The sequence below is a fragment of the Dasypus novemcinctus genome, chromosome 1 (assembly GCF_030445035.2).
Source record: "Dasypus novemcinctus isolate mDasNov1 chromosome 1, mDasNov1.1.hap2, whole genome shotgun sequence".
NCBI lineage: Eukaryota > Metazoa > Chordata > Mammalia > Cingulata > Dasypodidae > Dasypus > Dasypus novemcinctus.
In genome coordinates this window covers 118,719,029-118,736,781 of record NC_080673.1, presented here as the reverse complement: position 1 = coordinate 118,736,781, position 17,753 = coordinate 118,719,029, and the positions used below count along the sequence as shown (strand labels likewise).

Sequence of the window (17,753 nt, the reverse complement as noted above, 5' to 3'; positions counted from 1 at the left end):
ATGCACACAAGGAGTGCCCTGCCACACAGGGGTGTCCCTGCATGCGGGAGCCCCACACACAAGGAGTGCGCCCTGTAAGTAGAGCCGCCCAGCACGAAAGAAAGTGCAGCCTGCCCAGGAATGGTGCTGCACACACGGAGAGCTGACACAAGATGATGCAACAAAAAGAAACACAGATTCCCATGCCGCTGACAACAACAGAAGTGGACAAAGAAGAACACGCAGCAAATAGACACAGAGAACAGACAGCCCGGGGAGGGGAGGAGGGGAGAGAAATAAATAAATAAATAAATCTTAAAAAATTTTTTTTCCTGTTCTCTAAGTTGTCCTTTTACTTTCTTGATAATGCCTTTTTTTTGGTCTTTATTTATTTTTTTAATGTTCAGAAAATATGAGGTCCCCATATACCCCCTCCTGCCTCCCCCTACTCCTCCCCCCATAACAACAACCTCCTCAATCATCATGAGACATTCATCGCATTTGGTGAATACATCTCTGAGCACCGCTGCACCTCATGGTCAATGGTCCACATCATAGCCCACATGCCTTTTGATGCACAAAAGATTTTAATTTTCATGAAGTCCAATTTATTTATTGTTTCTTTGGTTGCTTTTGCTTTTCATTTAAAGTAGAAGAAGCCGTTGCCTAATATGAGTTCCTAAATATGTTTTACTAGTTTTCTTCTAGGAGTTTTATAGTTTTGGTTCTTATATTTAAGTTTTTTATTCATTTTGAGTTAAAGTTTGTATTTTTGTGAGGTAAGGGTCCAATTTCATTTTTTGTGTGTGGATATCCAGTTGTCCAAGCCAGCACCATTTGCTGAAGAAACTATTATTTCTCCATTGAGTAGATTTGGAAACCTTTTTGAAAATCAATTAACTATGGGTTTATTTCTGAACAGTGGGTTTATTTCTGAGCTCTCAATACCATTCCATTGGTTTGTTTGTCTTTATGCCAGTACTGCATTGTTTTGATTACTGTAGCTTTGTAGTAAGTTTTGAATTTGGGGAATGTGAGTCCTCCAATTATGTTCTTATATTTCAAGATGTTCTTGGCTATTCAGAACCCCTTACCATTCCATATGAATTTGATGATTTGCTTTTTTATATCTGAAAAATAGGCTGCGGGAATTTTGATGAAGATTGCATTGAAATTGTAAAGCATTTGGGTAGTATTAACATCTTAATGATAGTGGGTCATCCAACCCATGAATATGGCATGCCTTTTCTTTCCATTTATTTAAGTATTCTTTAACTTCTTTCATCATTGTTTTGTAGTTTTAAGTGTACAAGTTTTTTACAATCTTGATTAAATTTATTCCTAGATATTTTATTCTTTTAGATGCTATTGTAAATGGATTATTTTGTAATAATTAACTTTATTTTTAAAGAGGTTTTAGATTTACAGAAAAATTACAGAGAAAGTATGGGGAATTCTCATATATTCATATAATCCCCCTCCCCCCCACACACATAGTTTCCCCTCTTATTAACATCTTACATTAGTGTGGTACATTTGTTACAATTGATGAACCAGTATTGAAACATTGCTTCTAACCAAAGTCTATAGTTTATATTATGGTTTACACTTTGTGCTGTATAGTTTTATAGGCTTTGACAGATGTATAATGCCATATATCTATCACTGCTGTGTCATACAGAACAATATCATTGCCCTACAAATGTCCTGTTTCCCACCTATTTATCTCTTCTCTTCTGAACCCCTGGCAACCACTATCTTTATATAAATGTTACAGGTTCTTCTGTTAACACAAGATAATAATTACAATAACAATAATCAATAAATCTACTTTAGTTCATGGTTATACTCCCCCCTTATGTTTGTTCATTCCACAGTCTTGAGAAATTTGGTATATCTGCCCAGTTTGCTTTAGGATGAGAGAGGGACTTGTGATACTATGGGGGCAGATGGAAGGAATTGTTTTGCTGGTAGTTGTAGATATTTCTTGTTTTTTTGGGATGGAACTTGGCTATCATCATTTTGTTGGTTGTCCAGGGAAAACCCAAAGAACTAGAGAATGGGAGTTGGCTGCAACTCTGCTGGGATTTAGGGCTCACCTGGCATATGAGCAACCCAAGATTTAAGTCTCATAGACATATTTAATGGGCATATTGAAAATTATGGGTTCAAATAAAAGAAGTAGAAAAATCATGAGTTGGGGAATTATAAATAAGTATAACAATGTTATATTGGAGTAATAGATTGTCATATATTCCCAAATAAGGCTCACTGAAGGGATGAACATTTTTTTCTATCCTTTCATTTTCAACCTATTCATGACTCTGAATTTAAAAATGAGTCTCTTGTTAACAGCATGTGGTTAACATGCTTTCTATGCATACGCCTGTTTCTACCTTTTGATTAGAGAGTTTAAACCATTTACATATAAAGTAATTACTGATAATGCAGGGCTTCTGTTATTTGATTTTGTAATTCATACACATTTTTTGTCCCTTATTTCTTTCTATTTTAATCCCAGCTGAGGCGGTGGACTTGGCCCAGTGGTTAAGGCGTCTGTCTACCACATGGGAGGTTTGCGGTTCAAACCCCAGGCCTCCTTGACCCGTGTGGAGCTGGCCCATGAGCAGTGCTGATGTGTGCAAGGAGTGTCGTGCCATGCAGGAGTGTCCCCCGCGTAGGGGATCCCCCCATGCACAAGGAGTGCACCCCGTAAGGAGAGCACAAAAGAAGCCCAGCGCAAACGAAAGTGCAGCCTGCACAGGAATGGCGCTGCACACATGGAGAGCTGACACACAAGATGATGCAACAAAAAAACCCACAGATTCCAGTGCCGCTGACAACAACAGAGGTGGACAAAGAAGACGTAACAAATAGACACAGAGAACACAGAATGGGGGGGAAGGGGAAATAAATAAATAAATCTTTAAAAAAAAAATCCTAGCTGATATTTTTTGTCAACCTTAAAATACCTTCTCCTTCCTTTTGGGCTTAAATTTAACATCCTAAGTTTACAACAATTACATTTGATTTGATGCTCATTTAACTTCAATAGCATTCACAAACAGTGTTCCCATACCCGTCCTTTGCCCTCCCTATGTTGTTTGTGTCATATAGTAAAGGTTTATATGTTGTATGCCTATCACTGTAAAACTTATAGTTACTTTTACGAATTTGTATTTCACATCATGTGAGGGGTAATAAGTATAGTTACAATCCAAAAACAATAGTACTGGTGTTTATATTTATCCACATAGTCACCTTTATTGGAGATCTTTATTTCTTCATATGGCTTTGAGCTACTGTTTCGTTTCCTATCTTATCAAACTGAAGAATTCTATTTATCATTTTTGTAGGGCAGATCTAGTAGTGATGAATTCCCTTAGCTTTTGTTTATCTAGGTATGTATATCTTAATCTCATCCTCATTTTTGATGGAGAGTTTTGTTGGATAGAGAATTCTTGGTTGACTTTATTTTTTCAGTCAGCACTTTAATAGGTCATCCCACTGCCTTCTCACCTGCATGGTTTCATGACACAATCTTTTTTTCCTAAGGCCACAACACAAAATTTATTTGGATTATTTGCTAAATACTTTATACACATTCAACATCATTGATTGGAAATAATATTAGTTAATTTAATTAAAAAAAACAAGACTCCAATGGATGTCTTTCAAGGAAGCAAAAAACTTCTTGGTGTCTATACCTTTAACAAATGGAATGACCAAACTAATGAAGTGAGATGTATCTCAATCAATTCCAAAATTCAACGTTGCCAACATGTTTTTCTACTTAAAAGTAAAAGTCTCCTAATTTACAAATAACTGTGTTTCTTGATTTCTGTTCTCAAATGCCAGAGAAAGATATCTAGTGAAAGGAAGCAAATTACCTTATCTCAGCGGTCTTCTTAAAGTCTTAAGGTTGCGTTCGCTTTTACAATATCAATATAAAAATTTACATTTCCATATGGTGAATTCCTTTACATATATGAGTAGGGATGCCTTTTTTTTTTTTTTTTTAGGTACCAGAGCCAGGGTTGAACATGGAATCTTATATGTGGGAAGCCAGTGCTCAACCACTGAGCCACATCAACTCCCCGTAGGAATACTTTTTAAAATCTTAGTCTTTAGGTTCACTTTATAGCTGTTTGATTAAATCATCAATAAAGTACCTCTATATTGGCTGGACTGAATCACTGAATAAGAATTTATTCTAGTCTGTTCCAAGAAACCAAGATAATCTCAATACGAATTTTGTGGCCAATATAGATACTTTGTTTTTTAATAACAAGTATATTGAAAAATTTATCTTTAATAAGTGAACTTCATAAGAGTAACAGAAATAAGTGATTCCATTACAATATAAGAACAACCATTAAATCATCCTCACTATTTTCAATGACTCTAAATATAAAATCTATTACACAAAGATAAAATTCCTTTTCCTATTTAATCATGTATACCAAACAGTATAAATGCTGAGAATGAGATATATTTTAAGAAATTTCATAATAAGAACATTGAATACCACTGTGCATTGGAAGTGAGGAAGAAAAAGACAAGAAGAAAAATGTTCTTAGGGAGAATGAGTTCAAGGGAAAATTCCATTAGACTTTACAGTCTTTTTATGCTATATCTCTTGGTACTTCAACATGATGCATAAAATAGAAGTCACTGAATAAAAGTAGGTAGGAAGGGAATCAAGCATTTATAAGATGTATTTATTATTTTTCTGACCAAAATGCAGTAGTTTTAAAATCTTCTTAAACAAAAAACTATGAAAAAGTTTTCAAGAAAATAAAACAAATGAGCAATTTGAGCAATAGCATTTTCATATATACAAAACATTTATCTAGGAAAAAAATACAAAACAAACAACTCTGAAGTGTTACTAAAATGCTAACTGAATCATTTTACCAGATATATAGCACATGCATTTCAAAGTTCCACAGTTAAGAATTTTAAGACCAGTTTAATCATTAATATCACTATATAATGGAGCAAAAGGAACATAAGCCATTAGATGTGATCCTTGTCCCCTACCCTCAGATTTAAGTCAGAATAAAGCTGACATTCTGCTAGGCTCTGGACCCCAGTGTTTCCAACCGAAACCCTGGGAGCAAAGAATCTGCCCTGTCACACAACTTTGTACAAGTTGTAGTGACAAAAAACCCTGAGAATGGATGTAGCTCAAGCAGTTGAGAGCCTCCTTCCCACATATGAGGTCCTGAGTTTGATCAAAGTACTCCTACAAATAAAACAAACAAAAAAACCAACTCAAGGGGGCTAATGTAGCTCACTGGTTGAGTCCTGGCTTCCTTCATATGAGGTCCTGGATTCATTCCTGCCCCAGTACCTAAAAAAAAAAAAAAGCCTCAGTTTTCTTACTTTTCTTTAGGAAATAGTCAATTATTTGATAAACCTAAAATACTTCTGGAAATCCATTTTATGAGTTTGTTTACCAAACAAATTTTGTGAGAACTGACTACACAAAAAAGTTCCTTTGAAATTTAGTCCATAAATTCACATTACATGTTGATAATTTAAGACTTGTAAGAAATTGGGATCTCTAATCCTACCATGCTATAATTAAAGGAATATACACACATACTAAGAAGTTGTTTTCATTGAAGGCACAGACTATAAAAGGGATATTCTTTTTGTGAGCACTGTAACTAAGATAAAATTGAACCTTACTGTCTACTACTGTGACAAAAAAAATGAAGTTAAAAACATTTAATTTGTCTTACTACATACTTTATAGACATTCATTGAGAGAAAGTTATGAAAAGATTTAAATTGCCTTAAAGAGGGGTTGTGATAGCAGCTATCAAAGCAATTTTCAACCATGATTTCAAGGATACTTTCAGGTTTAGAGTTAGCCTTCTTTGTAAGAAATCTTTGCAACTTCATCAGAAAACTTCATCAACAGATTTAGAAGCATCTATTTTTTTTTCACTTTCCCCATTTCCTTATACAAGTCAATAATTGGCTTCGTTGTCAGTATTCTCTTCTCCAAGCTTTCTCTATTGTCATCGGTTCTACACTACTCTTTAATCTCTCAAGACACTGTTCAATACAGATCTCATTATTACAGCAAAAAAAGCAGAACAAAAGCGACATCTGTCTTCCCATCCATGGTCTTGTTCCAACCTTGAAGGTTGTCTTGATTTCTTGGCAACCCTCAATCAAGAATTTCTTCTTCTGGGCATTGGCAGCTATTGTCTGATCTATTCTCCCTCTTTAATAAACTGATGCAATCTCAGCTGGCACAATCTTTCCTTCTTTAATGTACTTTTCAATGAGTTCACCAAACTGTGAATCTGGGTTCTTCCTTTCGTCACGAAGAAATTCTCCTGCAGAAAGGTGTGTGTAACTGTATTTCTCAATGATTTCGGGTGCACTGGGTCCTCTGGCCCATCAGGGATGAACACAATCAGAGTCTTTATGAGGCGGCGAGGGCAGAGAAGTCGCAGCCAGGATGTGCAGCAGCCAGTGGTGGCAGCACGCAACACACACCTCTGAATGTGGGACGTTGAGAGAGTGGACAGCTGCCTGGGTAGCAGAGGTGAAAGCCTTGACACCTAATCTATTGAGGCTCCCTTGTGCATGATATCATTCCTCTCTCTCTCTGCTTTCAAGATTCTCTCTTTGTTTCTGGCGTTCAGCAAAAAAGACACACTGGGACAGCGTGACCTCTTTTGAGTTTATCTCATTTGGAATTCATTGAACCTCTTGGAGTTGTATATTCATGTCTTTCATTGAATTTGGGAGGATTTTCAAATATTTTTTCTTCTCCTGTTTTAGTTTCCTAGGCTGCCCAAAATAGATACCATGGAATGGGTTGGCTTTAAACAATGGGAATTTGTTGGCTTGGAGTTTGAGGCCGTGAGAATGTCCGAATCAAGGCATTGTCAGGGCAAAGTGTTCATCCTAAAGAGCAGTGGCCAGTAATCTTTGGCTTCTCTGCCAAATGGCAAGGCAAATGGTGGCATCTCATTTCCCTTCCAGATTTTGTTGCTTTCAGCTTCTTCTGCTCTCTCTCTCTCTCTCTCTATTCATTCCATTTATAAAGGACTCCAGTAAGAGGATTAAGACCCACCCTGATGGAGGTGGGTCACCTCTAACTGAAGTAATCTCCTCAAAGGTCCTACTTACAATGGGTTCACACTTACAGGACTGGATTAGATTTAAGAACATGTTTTTCTGACTACATACAGCTTCAAATCGCCACAGCTCCTTTTTTTTCTTTCTTCCCCTTCTGGGAGTCGTATTATGTATATATTAGTATACTTGATAGTGTCCCACATGGTTCTTATACTATCTCATCTTTCTTCACTTTTTTTTTGCCTTTATGTTTATCAGACTGGGCAATTTCAATTGTTCTACCTGTAAGTTTCCTTTTTCTGCCAGTTTCACACTGTTCTTGAATCCCTCTAAAGCAATTGCAACTTTAGCAATTGTTAATTGCTGTACTTTTTTAACTCTAGTGTTTCTGTTTGGTTCATTTTTTATAATTTCTAAGTCTTTATTGAAGTTCTAATATTCTCATGTATTGTTTTGATTTCTTTAGTTTATTTTCCTTTAGCTCTCTAAGCTTTTTTAAAAAAAAATTATTTTTAATTTCACACCCCACCCCCATCATTTGTGCTGTCTACTCTCTTTGTCTGTTCATTGTGTGCTTTCTGTGTCTGCTTGTGTTCTTTTTAGGAGGCACTGAGAGCCGAACCCAGGACCTCCCATGTGCGAAGGAGGTGTCCAATCACTTGTGCCCCATCCACTCCTTATTTGTTGTATCTCTCATTATGTTTCTTTTTTGTCTCCTCATTGTGTCATCTTGTTGCATCAGCTTGCTTCACCAGCCCATCATGTCAATATGCTGTCTTGCTCGACTTTACTGGAAACCTTCCATGTGGTACATGGGTGATTAACTGCTTGAGTCACATCTGCTTCCCTCTCTGAGCATTTTTAAAACAATTAAAAAAAACTTTTTTCTGGTATGGTTACTGTCTTCCTCATTGATGGTTTCTGTCACTTATTTTTGTGCCTTTGACTGGGCCTTCTTTTTCTTATTCTTTGTCTGCCTTGTGATTTTTCTGATTGAAATCTGGACATTTGAATATTTTAATGTGTTAACTTTGGAAATCAGATTCTCACCCTTCCCCAGGGTTTGCTGGGTTTTTATTTTCCTTCCTATTGTTGAACGCTATAATAGTGTGTTTTTTTCAATGAATTTTCCACACTATATAAAGACTGTATCCCTTGATTAAAAAAAAACAAAACCTTTATTTCAAATTAAAAATAGAGGGATTTCCCTTTTCCCTCACCCAAAGAATTCATAGATCTGGACTACAAAGCAAATTCATTTAAAAGCTATTATTAGGGAAGCAGATTTGGTCCAATGGATAGGACGTCCACCTACCTACCACATGGGAGATCCAAAGTTCAAACCCATGGCCTCCTGACCCATGTGATGAGCTGGCCCACACAAAGTGCTGATGTGCGCAAGGAGTGCCGTGCCACGCAGGGGTGCCCCAGCATAGGGGAACCCCATGCTCAAGGAGTGCACCCCGTAAGGAGAGCCGCCCAGCATGAAAAAAGTTCAGCCTGCCCAGGAATGGCACCACACACACGGAGAGCTGACACAACAAGATGACACAACAAAAAGAAGCACAGTTTCTGGGTGCCACTGACAAGAATACAGGCGGACACAGAAGAACACACAGCGAATGGACACAAAGAGCAGACAACTGGGGGAGGGGGCGGGGAAGGGGAGAGAAATAAACAAAAAATAAATCTTAAAAAACAAACTATAATTAAAAAGGTAAGAGATGATATAAATAGGCATTAGTGGACTTTTAAGACTTTTAAGTAAGTTAGAAAAGTTTATTGTGGGACACACAATTCAGAATTTATGCCATAACCTCTATCTTAGAGTAAAGGATTAAAAAATGATATAATCCAGCAAGGGAAAAACTGTTCCTGAATGACCCCTCTGGATTGATCCCAGTGTTTTCCACTGGCAATACTGTTGAGTTTGTCTCTCCCACTGGCCCTGTGGGGGTTAAACAGTAATTGCAGGATGATATGGCTGGCTCTTTTTTCACAAAGGTAAATGACAAATTTCTTTTAACAGATCAAAATATTGGGTAGTGAGCCTGCATAGTTAAAGAGACCGGTGCATATGGGAGCAGACTTTCAATGAGAATGCCCCAGATGCGGTTGTATTTCCTGATGGCACAACTAGAAAGAGGATAAAGGAACACAGAATAATCATACATCATTGTGGTGACAGGACAGCCAGTTCCAAGATATACTTCATAATACTGAAGGTGGAAAAATAGGCTCTCATTTCACTCTGACCCAGAGTCATTATTCAGTACAGGTGGCAAGCACAGCCTCTAAACCATGAGTTAGAACGAAACGTGAGAGCCTTCCTGAAGTGCCAGAGATCTTCATCACTTCAGATCTTGATCCAAGGCAACACTTAAAACAGGAGTCATCTCTTGATTTTTGTATTTACTGATGTTTCTGTTTCTTAAGTTTGTATTCAGCTAGTGTTATGAGCTAACAACAACAGAACCAACGAGAACACCTTTCCCAGTCTTTACAGATTTGTTCTGTGCTGGTACACTTCATCCCTTAGACAGCCTGACAGTGAGCGTAAAGAGTAATCTAAGTCAAAAGCATACGGTCGTCTCAGGTATTGTCCTGGGCATGCACACATGACCTAATAAATTCCCCTGTTTAAATGGAAACTTGGAATGCCCCACCTTTCTCATGAAATTTTCAGTCTTTCCTCCTCATCCTGGGTGCTATATTGTATGTCTCAACTGATAATCCTTTTGCCCCAGGCAACTGTGCTTTTATTGTTTTCTCATAGTGTTTTAGCAGGCTTGCCAGTCACTTGTATGTCCTGAGCAAGTCTAGGACCAGTGAGACAGAGAAGAACATTGTGGATCAGTCCTTATGTTTTCCCAATGGGTTGGTGTGTCATTCATGTGCTCCATTTTACTTGGTTCCTTCTGGAACCTGGAAACAGGGATCTGCAGTGGGAGCATGGACTTTTGCCACATTAAGCAATGGACAGGTTAGTAAAAGTGACATGAAGTTCTCTTACCGTTTTTTGTTTTCTTTTGTTTTGAGATACTGGGGCCAGGAATTGAACCTGGGACCTTGTATGTAGGAAGCTAGCACTCAACCACTGAGCCACATCAGCTACCCTGAGTTGGTTTTTGCATTTCTTTGCACTGTTGTTTCATTTTTTGTTTTTCTTTTAGGAGGAACTGGGAGCTGAACCTGGAACCTCCTGTGTGGGAAGCAGGCACTCAACCCCTTGCTCCACATCCACTCCCTCTTACTGGTTTTTTTTTTTTTTAGATTTTTATTTATTGCCCCCTTCTTGTGGCTTTCTTGCTGTCTGCTCTCTGTGTCCATTCACTGCACTTTCTTCTGTGTCTGCTTGTCTCCCTTTGTTGCGTCATCTTATTGTGTCAGCTCTCTGTAGGCATGGGCCGTCAGCTTCCTGTGGGCGCGGGCCAGCTTGCCTTCACAAGGAGGCCCTGGGACACGAACCCAGGCCCTCCCATATGGTAGACGGGAGCCCAGCTGATTGAGCCACAGCCGCTTCCCCCATCTTACTGTTTTTAAATTGCCTTTTTCTTGATTCAGCACTCGCTCAGTTACTGCAACCACTTAAATCTTTTTCAGAGATCTGAGAAAGTTTTTTTCTCTCAGTTTCTGCTAGTTTTTCAGGTTGCTGTGGTGAGATGGAACCTGGGAATTTCTCACTCTGCCATCTTGTGGATGTCACTCCTCTGAAACTACTGTTTCTTAATTATTTGTTTTCAATTAATGAATTTGTTCTTGTTATTGTAGTATTTTCCCTCATTTTCATGGTGGTGTGACATTCAGTTGAATGTTATTCTTTTTATGTGGATTAGTGGTTGTGGGGTAGGCTAAATTGGTCCTCCAAAGATAGCTACATTGAAATCCCTACATCCTGTGAATGATATCTAATAAGGCAAAAGGGACTTTACATGTGTGGTTAAATTAAGGATCTTGAGATGTGAAGATTATCCTGCATTATCTGGATGAAACCCAAATACAATCACGAGTGTCTTTGTAAGATGGAGGCAAATGTTGATTGGACAACAAGAAGAGGAGATGTGACAACAAAATCAACAGTTGAAGTGATGTGAGTACAAAGTCACGGGCTATGGTAGCTTCCAGAAGCTGGAAAAGACAAGAAACTGGATTTACCTGTAGAATTTTCAGAAGGAACCAGCTCTTCACATTAACATTAGTCCAGTGAAACTGATTTTTGGCTTCTGGCCTCCAGTACTGTACAAGAATAAACTTACATTTTTTCTTTCAATCACCAAGTTTTTGGTAATTTGTTAGAATTGCAATATAAAACTAACGTTGTTGTATTATGCACAGGTGGAGTAATGGCATATTGCAAGTATAGTCTGATTTAAAACTCTTTGCTAACAGAAATTCCTGAAATTTAGTTCCAGGTTCTTGATTGCACAGTTGTTTTTCTTTCTTTTTTTTTTAAGATTTATTTTATTTATTATTTCTACCCCACCTCCCCTGTTGTCTGTTCTCTGTGCCCATTCGCTGTGTGTTCTTCTGCATCTGCTTGCATTATCTGGTGGCACTGGGAAACTGCATCTCTTTTTTTTGTTGTTGCGTCCTCTTGCTGCGTCAGCTCTCCGTGTGTGCGGCACCTCTCCTGGGTGGGCTGCACTTTTTTTCACACAGGGCGGCTCTCCTTGTGGGGTGCTCTCCTTGTGCATGGGGCTCCTCAATGCAGGGGTGCTCCTGTGTGGCATGGCACTCCTTGTGCGTGGCAACACTGTGCGTGGGCCAGCTTACCACATGGGTCAGGAGTCCTTGGGGATCAAACCCTGGACCCTCCATATGGTAGACACACGCTCTATCAGTTGAGCCAGGTCTGCTTCCCTGGTTTTCTTTTGATATGGTGAACTGGTCTTCCTTTGCGGTCAGAGGAACTGAGTAAGAGAAGAACCTGTCAGATGATGCCCAAGACAAAAGTTGATGTGGCAATGGTAGTACAAACCTGGTAAGCCTTAACTCGAGGAAGAAGTCTTATTTGATGAGTCAAAGTTTTGTTTTGTTTTGTTTGAGCCAAAGTTTTAATGAGGAACAAAAGTAAAGGGAAAATTGAGAATGGAGTAGAAAAACAACAACAACAAAAGAATAAAGTGTTAGTGGGAGCTGGGCAAAGCTATGAAGTTTGGTGTCAGCTAAACACTGGCCAGAATGATGAACTAAAAAAGATTCAAGGTTAATTTCACTTTCTTTAGCACCAAATCTGCAAACGAACTGTGCAAAGGATGTGTATCAGAAAAGTACACAACTGAGTGAAGGCAGTTACCTGATGCCTCCATAATCCCTCAGAGAGCTGCAACTGAGGTTCTGTGAACAATGCTGCCCACGGGGACTTTAAAAACCACCAGGTCAGAGAATCCAAGAAACCTCAGGCCTCTCTCTGCCTTCTAAGCCACTAGTCTGGAGATGGGGCCATGGCACTTAGTGGTCTGCTTACTACCAGCAAAGGCATTTGAGCTGTGCCACAGTCACATGCCTACGCTCTATTTTTTGTTGTGCTTTTGAGCTATAGTAGATCTGGACATGGTCTACCACGTAAACTTTCCAAGTATTATAGAATGATATTTAATAACAATTCTGTTTCTAATTTGCCTTTTCTCAGTAATTGTGTTCATGTTGTAGTAACATTTCTTCCTTTATTCTCCCAGGAAGAAAAGGAGGATCCCCTTGCTTGTGAGCTTCTCCAGTTTATATACATTGCAGATATTTTTTTTATTTCCAGAAGAATGTTATAATGGGTAATTCTTTTCAGATAAGAAGGGAAAATAGGAGCCCCTCTGTTACATGGTTGAGAGTGAGGGGAAGAGAAAGCAAGGGGTGTATTGCAGAAAAATTCCAAGTCCCTTTTAAATCTTAACTTTCAGTGTGGTATGAATCAACGTGGTGCTGCTGCGGTGCTGATGTTAGAACTGGTGGAGGAAGGGATCAGAACCTGAGGACTGACACACACTCAAATGTGATACTGAGAAAACGGCTGAGTAGTTTAAGGCTTTTATGGATCCCAGAAAAAATCATGTCCTTAGAGCTAATCTATTGCTGTGTGTTTAAACTTACTGTAGGTGGGACCTTCTTCTTGACTAGATTACTTCAGTAGGGCATGACCCAGGGTGGGTCTTAATCCTTTTATTGAAGTCATTTATAAATGGATGAATACAGAGAGAGGGAGACCCTAATATAGAGAGAAATCTCCAGAAGCTGAGAGAGAAGGCTCAGAAGCTAGAAGCTGAAATCAGCAGAACTCAGAAGCAGAGAGAAAGCTGGAAAGAGAAGGTATCATCTGATGAAGACTTGATGTGGAGGTTTTTCTTGGTCTTGAAACTGTAAGCTTCTAAACTAATAAATCCCCATTGTAAAAGCCAACCCATTTCTGGTATATTGCATTCTGGCAGCTTCTATCAAACTAAAATAGCAACCTGACATCACCAGGCTTACTATGGGGAAATGGAAGTCTACTGGTAGCCTAGAAGACACCTGAGGCTGGGACAAGAGGATGCAGAGTGGGGTAGCGGGGCAGGTCCAGTGGCTGTATTATGACACTGTAAATAACCAGTCAATTTTAATGGATACCAGAAATAGAGATCATGTGAAATGAGGGACACTTTCAAGGAGATGATGAAAATTCAAGAGCAGATTCAGGAGTACATCAGACAGGAGGGTGCCAGGATGATATGTAAGCTCCCCAAGAATTTAGATCAAGCAGAAAAGAGAATCCAAATGAGCAATCTCTGAAATTATACCACCCAAGGACTAAGCTGAAAGAGGCTGTGGTAATCTTAAAGGAAAGATCGAGATAGTTTAAATGAACATGTTACATTTTATTTATTTGTTTTGTTGCTGTACAGGACTAGGAACTCAAAATAGTATGAGATTAGTTATGAAATATAAAGTGACATTGAAATTTTTTGTATGTTTGAGTAGGAGGGTCCAATTTTGATCTTTGCCACTCAAGGTTAATCCTTAAAACTGAATTCTTAAATTCATTCTCTCTGTTGCTCCAGGACCATATGTACAATTGTCTTCTGGCCCACAAACTCTCCCTAAGTATTTCTTGATGATCACAAAGATTGGCCATCATTGCCCTCATGCTTACCAAACCTAATGACTCCTCTGTAATCCTTATTATCCATGATTTCTGTGCCGGTCTTGGGCTGTCTGCACTCAGATGCTTCCTCACACTTCCTCTGCTTTGTGATGTACTGCAGGGTTCTGAATCCGTAGGCTGCATTTCCCAGCCCTTCAGGATGACTCGCTTCTGGCTGAGTCCAGGCAATAGGAGGCATTCATGAGGATGGTAAGGGGGCCTTTTGGCTAACTCCAATATTTAAATCATAAGTTGGTCTGCTTCAATTGTTTTCTGTGTTCTCTTGATTTTCAGACACATATAGACACATTATCTATAAGTTTTGATGGTTGCAATATATTAGGAAGGACTGTTCACTTGTCTCCCCTATCCCCAACCTCAAATATATAGTAAATTTCGTAGTGACAGCACTGCACTTGATTGATACAGAATAGATATGAAATATTTATTGGTTAAATGAGTGACTAAATGTGTGGGGCAAGATAATAGAGAGACATCCTTCACCCCTACCAGAGGGGTGTATCAGATTTACCTCTGCCAAGATTCTGATAGACTGCTGAGAATTACTCTCTATTAGTGTTACTCATGTAAGTGTGTCTTACCTTTGGTTGTGTTGGTGGAGAAAAAGGTAGAGAAGCTCTGTTATAAGGAGAAGAGTGCTTCCTATAAAGGTCTGCTTCTCGACACAAGACTGGGATGGAAATTAAAGTAGATCCAAAGGTATAAAAGTGGAGGCAGTGCTTCTCGAACTTTTCCTCCTAAGTACACTTTAGGGCAGAGAAAGGCACATGTGTACCACTGCAACTGAACTGGAGGTAGCAGTAGTGTGGATAAGGAAGCCAAGCTATCTCAAGCTGAGAGTTTATTTTTAAAATTAATTTAAATATAAAGTCTACTCTGTGTGTATATTTGTTTTAATAGGAAAGTTTTCTCCTACTTTTAATACAGTTGGCTTTCTAAATGCATGAATACATGTCACGATTTTCACTCTGAGACTTTTTGTATTCATTAGCACACTGCTTTCCCAGCAGCTGCTCCACATTCTCCATGCTGTCTTGAGAAGCATAGCACTAAGATACAGATAGATCACTCACTGGTAGTAGATATCTTTCTAAGAGAATATTTTGTTAGAGGAAGAGATTTGGAGGCTCTTGTGCTTGTAGTGAAGAGTTTGTAGTGGAGGTAGAGAGCGGTCACTGAAAGGTTAGGACGGGTAGTCCCAGAATTGGTTTTGCCTTTGGCTTGTCCTGGTGTCCTGGGATTTTGGGCAGCACTGATTTTGATTAATATGAATCACAACTTTTCCTTTCAATAATTTTAAATGGTTCCATCTTCCTGTTATGAAACTGTTGGTGAGAGAAAATTCTGATCTTGTTAGATAATTGGAGTGTCCTGCTCCAAGGAACACAGCAAATCTAACTGCATCTTCACCATCTGTTTAAACATTGTTACCATAGTACCAGAGGTGGAGACAAAATGTCACAAATATATTCCCTTTGGGTAAGAAATGCTAGTCTTAAAGTATCTTATTTTTACTGGGGCGTAGACCATACTAAGAATCTGAGCTATAGGAAAAATGGGCCGATTGTAGAACAGTTCAAGATAAAAAAATAAAAATATGTTTAATTCTATTTGAACAATAAGTTTCATGAGAATGCCTTGTGCCTCTTGAAGGAAAGATTCTATGATCTGTCTATCTATCATCTATATCTATCTATTGCTCTATCTACACTTTCTATCTTCTACCTTTTCAAACTCTTCCCAATTTCCTCAGCTGTAATTTATCACTTCCTTATTTCAATTTATATTTCATAACATCTGCAACAATCATTGAGCAAATGCCTTATTTTAAAATTGATATTTAGATTAATAAATAGTAAATATTCTTTTCCTCCTAACTGGAATCCATAAGTATTCAGAGAACAGAGATTATGATGCCTATTTTTGTTTTTCATATTGCCTGAAGCTCCTAATGTGGTTCTCAGTGAATATTTTATTGAATTGTTTCTGTTATATAGGCATATTTTTCTAACGAATAAAAGAAAATGGAGTTTTAAAATGTTTAGCCTTTACTGAAGGAGTCAGGTGTATGCAGTTTGATGATGCTTCTCTTCATGATAATAGCTCATGAACATTATTGAGAATTTAGTCTTTAAGGCACTGCTGTGCATGGTGGTGAGGAGGGGTAAAAGTTCTCAACTTATAAAGAGGGAAGACACCTGGCTTGGAGTCTTCCATCTCAGAGTATGCCAGCAGCCTCAGCACCACTTGGGAATTTGTTAGAAATGAAGAATCCCGGACATCCCGAAGTCCTGCTGAAGCAGAATCTGCATTTTAATAAGGTCTCTTGTGATCTGTATGCACATTAAGGTCTGAAAAGTCCTGGACTACAGTGTACCTTTCAGTGTTATGGGTCTTTCCTTGAACTGGCTCCATATATTGCACTCATTACATAATTCCACCGGGGGACAAAAGAAAGGGACAAGGAACTAATGCATCTTAAGCATGTACCTTGAGACACAGACAGACCTGGGGTTATCCTTTCTCCTCCTCCCCTACCTTGATATTCCCTGCTATATCCAGGCTTATGGTAGCAGGAGTCACTGGCTCAAATTCCTAAATCACTGTCATCGCTGTGTAGCCACCTGTCAGCACTGTCATAAAGCTGTGCTGATTTCCCAGGAGATATTGGTTAGAGCACCTGTTATTGGTCACATTCCCACCTAATGCCATGTCCTGAGGTGTGATACAGCAGTGTTTGGGACAAAACACCAATGTGTGCCTTTTTCCAATGATACCCTGTCTATTTGTAATGCTAGGTATATTTTCTGCACTAATGAATGAACTCGCTGTTGCTAATGCACACCAGAAAGCATTAATTTGATCCAGTTTTTATCATGTGCTGATAGATCCTGTCAGGAATAGGACTGGAAGACAAGATTACACATTTCGGGAAACGGACTTGGCCCAGTGGTTAGGGCGTCCGTCTACCACATGGGAGGTCCGCGGTTCAAACCCCCGGCCTCCTTGATCCGTGTGGAGCTGGCCCATGCGCAGTGCTGATGTGCACAAGGAGTGCCCTGCCACGCAGGGGTGTCCCCCGCATAGGGGAGCCCCATGTGCAAGGAGTGTGCCCCGTAAGGAGAGCCACCCAACGCGAAAGAAAGTGCAGCCTGCCCAGGAATGGTGCTGCCCACACTTCCCGTGCCGCTGATGACAACAGAAGTGGACAAAGGAACAAGACGCAGCAAATAGACACAGAGAACAGACAACCGGGGGAGGGGGGGAATTAAATAAATAAATAAATCTTAAAAAAAAAAATTACACATTTCTTTAATGAGATACAAAAAAAAGGCCAGTCTCTTTAGTTCTATAAAATGAATTGACAAATGGCATTAAATTCATTGCTGTTATTTATCATAGGCTTGTCTGGGAAGAATAATGAATTCTAAACTTTTTTAGAAATATGCCTCAATCTTAGTAGTACAAAAGTGTTGGTAGAACAGGAGGAATGTAATTGTTTTTATCAGAATGACTTTGGTTTGTGGAAATATAA

The 17,753-nt window shown here is 38.9% G+C and overlaps 1 pseudogene; it reads right to left on the bottom strand.

The window, feature by feature from the left end:
- Positions 1–5,857: 5,857 nt before the first annotated feature.
- On the bottom strand, positions 5,858–14,396 carry LOC101427832 (UMP-CMP kinase-like; annotated as a pseudogene).
- Between the last annotated feature and the right edge of the window lie 3,357 nt (positions 14,397–17,753).